The following is a 6,000-nucleotide window of genomic DNA, read 5'->3' on the forward strand; positions in this document are numbered from 1 at the left end:
TCAGAAACTAAACAGTAATACATGTTAAATTTATTTTTAAAACGATTAATGAAAATACAGATAGAAATAAATTTAACAAGTAGGTAAAGTTAAAGTCAGACAGACTTTTTGTAAGGCAGCAGAAGTTAGCAGTGTGTGCTGCTTTTTGGTGACTCCACCATTACTTTTTGATATAAGATAGTCCAGACAATTGAAGGGAAGTCTCTATAACTGATTTCTTACAGATAATAAAAATGTACAACTAAAGTTTCCAGACCTTTGTGACCACAGAGAAAATCCTGCTGGCTAATTTCATTCTCAAAAATGATGCAAGATCATAGATAAAATATTAACAAAGCAGATCCAAGAATGTATTAAAATATATAGTATGATCAAGTGGAATTCATTTTGGAAATGTCAAGATGATTAAACATTAGACAAATTTATTAATTTTATTCACCATATGAACAGATTGAAGATGAAAAATATCATTATCTCAACAGATTCAGAAAACCTACTTGATAAAATTCAATACCCATTCAGGACAAGAAACAAAGTAACTCATAAATTCATATTGAAATAGAAAGAAGTGGAAAATTCTTTGTTCTAATATAGAATATTAACTAAGGGCTTAGAAAAATATTATAATTAATGGGGAAACTTTAGATACTTCATTCAAATCCCTTATAAGTGATACGTGACATTGTTACTTCTTTTAACTACTGTACCAAGATTTTAGTCAGTGAAGCAAGATACATTATTTTAAGTGAAAAAAAGATCAGAAAGAAACAAAAAAATCAGTTATTATCATTGTCAGCATGAAAAATTTAGAAAATTCATAAACTATTAGTGTAACTACTGCCAAAGCTATTAGATCTAACAGCATTCAAAATCAGCAGTGTATTTTTGTATTTTTATAAAATGTAGTAAATGTAACTTAAGATAAATTTAACAAAAATTGCAATGTATTTATTAGAACAACTGTAAAATTATGATAAAGTACCCAAAGGGGGTTTAATAAGAAAAGAAGGTCTGCAAAAAATTTCAAGACTTAATTTTATTTTAACTTTAAAAATTAATTATTAATTTTTTTCTTTTTGCTATATGGTATTACGAGGTAGCCTAGTTATCCAGAAGCTTGCTATGCAGACAAAGCTGGTCTCAAACTTACAAAGATCTGTCTTACAAAGAAATGGCATCTTTCTCCTGAATGGTGGGATTAAAGGTGTGCACCATCGTTGTCTAGCAAAGACTTAATTTGTAAAGAACAACAATTCTGTAATTAGTTTGTAAGAAAAATCTGTTTATAGAACCTTGTAAGTTAACCCAAAGTGTTACACAAAATTAAAATGGGCTGAAAATTTTCTAAATTATTTTTATGGAAAGAAATAGAATATATATATATTTGCAGCCAGAAGAAGAAAGGCTACTTGTCCCAGGAAAGATAAACTGACAAAGTTAAACAGAACTATTACCATGGGGATAGAAAGAGATAATGAGGAAGAATTCAGGTCTGAGGCAGAGTGTTCACTGTGTGGGAAGTTACTATACACAGTGACTTTACAAATTCATGAAGAAAACTGGAGCAGTCAGCAGTCCATGCTACAAGACATGTCTATAATATAAAGAAAAGGGCATTAGATCCACGCTTCATATTATAGATGAAAACTCATGCAGATGGATTAAATGACACTGTGAACAAATTAATCAAATAGTTTTCAGTAAAGGAGGTGCAACAGCATTATATATATTTAGGTAGAGATAATCCTTACTCAACAACTGAAAATAAGAAGTACAAAACCCCCAGTACTAGGCATGAGAAGTCTTCCTTCAAATGGTTAGTCATGGTCTTCCAAGTGACTTCTCAAATAATATAGACCATTAATATATCCCCTGGTTTCCTATCAGAGGTTGAAGTTCAGCCCCTATTGCTCAAGATTTTCTCAAGATATTGCACACTTTAGACATAGGACTCAGACAATTCCAGCTAGCTCTAACCCAGACATTTTCTTCATAAAATTTAGCTGCTACACTACCAGAAGGTACTATGCACATTGCCAAGGGCGGGAAGTAATTAGTAATCCTACCCAGATGTGATGCCTATGAACCACAACAATGGCCAGTATGGCAAGCTATCCATCTGTAAAAGAGCAATAAGTGGCGCTCACATATTGGTGGAAAACACCATCTGTTTAATTGGATGTCAAGTCTACTCAACAGGAGGAAAATCTTGCCTGGTACTGGAAACCCATCCAACTTCCCAGGGCTAGTGAGGTCATGGACCTTAGAAAATAATCAACTACTGTTCGTTTGCTAGACCAACATAATTCCTAACTATATTCTAAAACTTATTCTTATACCCACAGACAAGTGTAACTCTCACTCCTCATCAAAAAGTTCTTTTTTCTTTCTTTCTTTCTTTCTTTCTTTCTTTCTTTTTCTTTCTTTCTTTCTTTTTTTAGAGCAAATAGAGATCATCACAGGAAACCACAACTACACACAATGCTGAGGTCAGTGGATTATGGTGTCCCTGACCTCAGTGAATTAATTGATATCACATCTCTTGCATATATGGCTTAGGGAACATTTAGGAAGAGGATGTAGGAAGGTTGTAAAACCAGAGCATCAAGAAGTCTCCAGTGAAACAGTGACTCCTAGAAATGGCTGCAAAACCAGTAAGAGAATGATGGCAACACCCACAGACACGCTAATGTGGAAGGGCGAACATTTCACATAGAATAAAAAAAGAACACACCAAATAGTGGCATACCTATTTATTGACACATGCGTATGTGCTAAAATGGTGTAGGTTCAAAAGCAAAGTACACTTCATTGGGAACTTGTCAGAATAGGAAAGAGGCAGGAAAGCATTCTGCTTATGGGACTTAACCCATGTCTGGGTATTTCATTCCTTTCAAAATTTAAATTTTGAAAATGAATGTATATGAAGCAAATATGATGAAACAATGTGTTTGAATATAGTGGAGATGTGATGGATATATGTTTTGTGCTTTGCCATTTGTTTGAAATAGTTCATAATTAGTAATAAAAATTCAAAAGAACAAATAGCCAAATATCTTCATCTATTTTAGGTAAAATTTAGAGCCTGGCTCTTCCAGGTTTTCCTGGCCGCCCACGTCCCCTACAATTTTCCATCTTTGAGAATTACTGAAAAGCCAAGGGTAAAATTGTTACCTGCAATTATATTTCACATTATTACTTGTAGTTTATGTCATACAAACAATAGACTTTTAATTTCCCCAGTTTGAGATGCACATAGTTTAACACTGTTATTTTTCTTTCAAGCCAAAGATATTATTTATAGATGCTTAGAAATATTCTCTCCAACCTCTCCTACTCCATCTGACTGGAAATACCTGATAGAAGAAGGAGGGAGAGGAGGAAGAGGAGAAGAGGAGAGGGGGAGGAGGAGGAAAAGGGGGAGGAGGAGGAAGAGGAGGAAGAGGAGGAGGAGAGGAGAGGGGGAAGAGGAGGAGGAGGGAGGAGAGGAGGAGGAGGTAAGAGGGAAAGAGGAGGAGGAGAAGGAAGGGGAGCAGGAGGAGGAGGAGAAGAAGAATTAGCATGAAACTATTTTTTCTGGAAAGTTCATCTTTAGGGTATCTGTGAGATAAGAGAACAAGTGCTGGACTTGGAGTCAGGAGTTCTGGCTTCTCTCTCTGCTGCTGTGACTCTTCTCTGAAATCTCACATGCTCCTGGTGCTTAATCTTTAAAATGAGAGCATTGACTTATCTCTAAATCCTTTCCAGATTTAAAGCCTTGTAATTTTATGAAGTGTGAGAGTGAAATCAGTCATAAAATGAAGTATTAACTGGAAGACATGAACCGAGGAGCCAAACCCGTGAGTCTGACTCACAGGACCTCATTCTTTCGTCATAGCTAGAGAGTCACTGTTTTGGATTAAGGTGATGAAATCAAAAATTCGAAAACTAATATTTAAAGTTTTATCTCCTCTAATGCTTTAGTAGAAAAAACCTTAATGCATAGATTAGCTATCAAGTTCCATGAAAGATTCTTAGAAATGGGCACAGGTGCCTTTGGTATGGAGATGGGAAGATCCTGGAAGGGAAAAATTACCCCCTTCCAAGGAGTCCTTGCTGGATAGAAGGGTGCAGAGTGGACTGTGTGGTTTGGGCATATGGTTTATAAATAAAGATGAAGAGAGCAAAGATAAAGTGATGAAGGTGGAACAGAACCAATGACAAGCATTCCCACTTAATGAGAACAGCTCTCCGAAATCCATAGTAAATCCTAGCTGACCAATAGCCATTTCTTTATGACAGACAGAATTCAAGTGTTCTCTCTCTCTCTCTCTCTCTCTCTCTCTCTCTCTCTCTCTCTCTCTTTCTAACAAACTATAGAGGGCATTTAAAAACTCTTGAGTCTGTAATAGGGTTGCAGCTCGACAATAAAGAGAGGCAATTGGTGAAAGTTCTGAAGAAAATGTTCCCGAGAATGCATCATGCTTCATCAGCTTAGAGACTCCATATTGAGTGCTGTCGTGATTCCTGTGTTGTTAAAGTCATAGGAAGGTTATGCAAGGGTTAAATGAACAAGTCTCCGTAAACTAAGTTCAGCAGCATTGACAATTATCAGTGGATTTTTAAGATATAAGAAATTCTGAATTGATATGTGATTTTCAAGCCCTCTACAGAAAAGAGTGTTAAGTGTAATTTCCTCGAGTCTTAATTGATAGTCATTTAAACCAAGGTCTGGAGATTACACGTTCTACATTCTGAAAGCTTTCAGGAGTGTAAGGTAATTGCTGTCCCTGGAAATATCTTTAATATCTGTTCTCAGTAGTGGAATCTGTCTAATCAGCCAGATAAAACTGGTGACCTCAGAGATGGGCAGCTTTGGACTGCACTGTATTAAGAACTCAGCATTTGCTCCATGAAAAACTACCTTTGATGGGTGGAAAGTTTTAAAACTTGAAATTCAGTATACTGGGGCCATTATGTATGGAGTGTATGAAATGTTGCTTTAGATGAATAACCGTTGGAAAGCCAACCCAACCTATTAGTCAGCTTAATGGAAAAACAAAAAACAAAACCAAAAACAAGTAGACAGAGTATTTTGGAGTTGAGATGATTTATTTTGTAGGTGTGTGTGTGTGTGTAACACACATAAGAAGCTAGCCATAACAGTACACACTGGCAATGCCCGCACGCCTACAGTGAGATGGGAAGCAGAGGCAAGAGAACTTGAGAAGCTTGCGGACCAGATGGCTAGTCAGGTATACATAGTAGTGAGTGTGTGTCCTCTAATGACATAATTTATACAGAAATAAACTAATTCAGTAAGATGTGCTGCCTCTTTGTCACTCTGAACAACACAGTAACTCACTATCAAGCAGAATCATTGCGTGCTTAAAAATGAATAGCTCGGTCCAATGCTTTCAGAATGTAGAGTGTGGGGCTGAAATGTCAGCAAAGTGATACAGCACTTGCTGAGCATATATGAAGCCCTTGATGCAAGAGGTAACTAAAAACTCAGAGTGCAGACAGAGTACTAGCCTCTCTTGCCATTAAAATTTGTCCAGCTAAAATTTTATATTTTCCAAAGAATTTTAAAATAAAATGTTTGGATTATTGCCAGGACCAGTAGAGCGGATTTTGATTTTTTTTTTCCCTCTGAATTGCAATAAATTTCAAATCTGTAAGCAAAAGTCATTATTAGGTGCCTAGAATTCAATGCAGAGAGCCAATATGTGCTAGGACTGAACAAATTTCTTTGGAAAATTCAACTCTAACAAGCATGATGCCAAACTTTCGTGTCAATAAACAGAATGGGCTTGTAGGGCAAGAAAAGGACTGAGTTCAGGTGGGGGAGCTCAGTGTTCCTAAAGAAGGCTATACTCCTCTTCAGGTTTGCTTTCTTGCTCCATGTATGCCTAGTTCCCCCACTTGCTGCTTGCCTCTGTTATACCAAAAAGGAAAACACAATTTCTATTTATTTATTTATGGATATTTTATTTACATTTCAGATGTTATTGCCTTTCC

The sequence above is a fragment of the Arvicanthis niloticus genome, chromosome 15 (genome assembly GCF_011762505.2).
Source record: "Arvicanthis niloticus isolate mArvNil1 chromosome 15, mArvNil1.pat.X, whole genome shotgun sequence".
Classification (NCBI taxonomy): Eukaryota; Metazoa; Chordata; class Mammalia; order Rodentia; family Muridae; genus Arvicanthis; species Arvicanthis niloticus.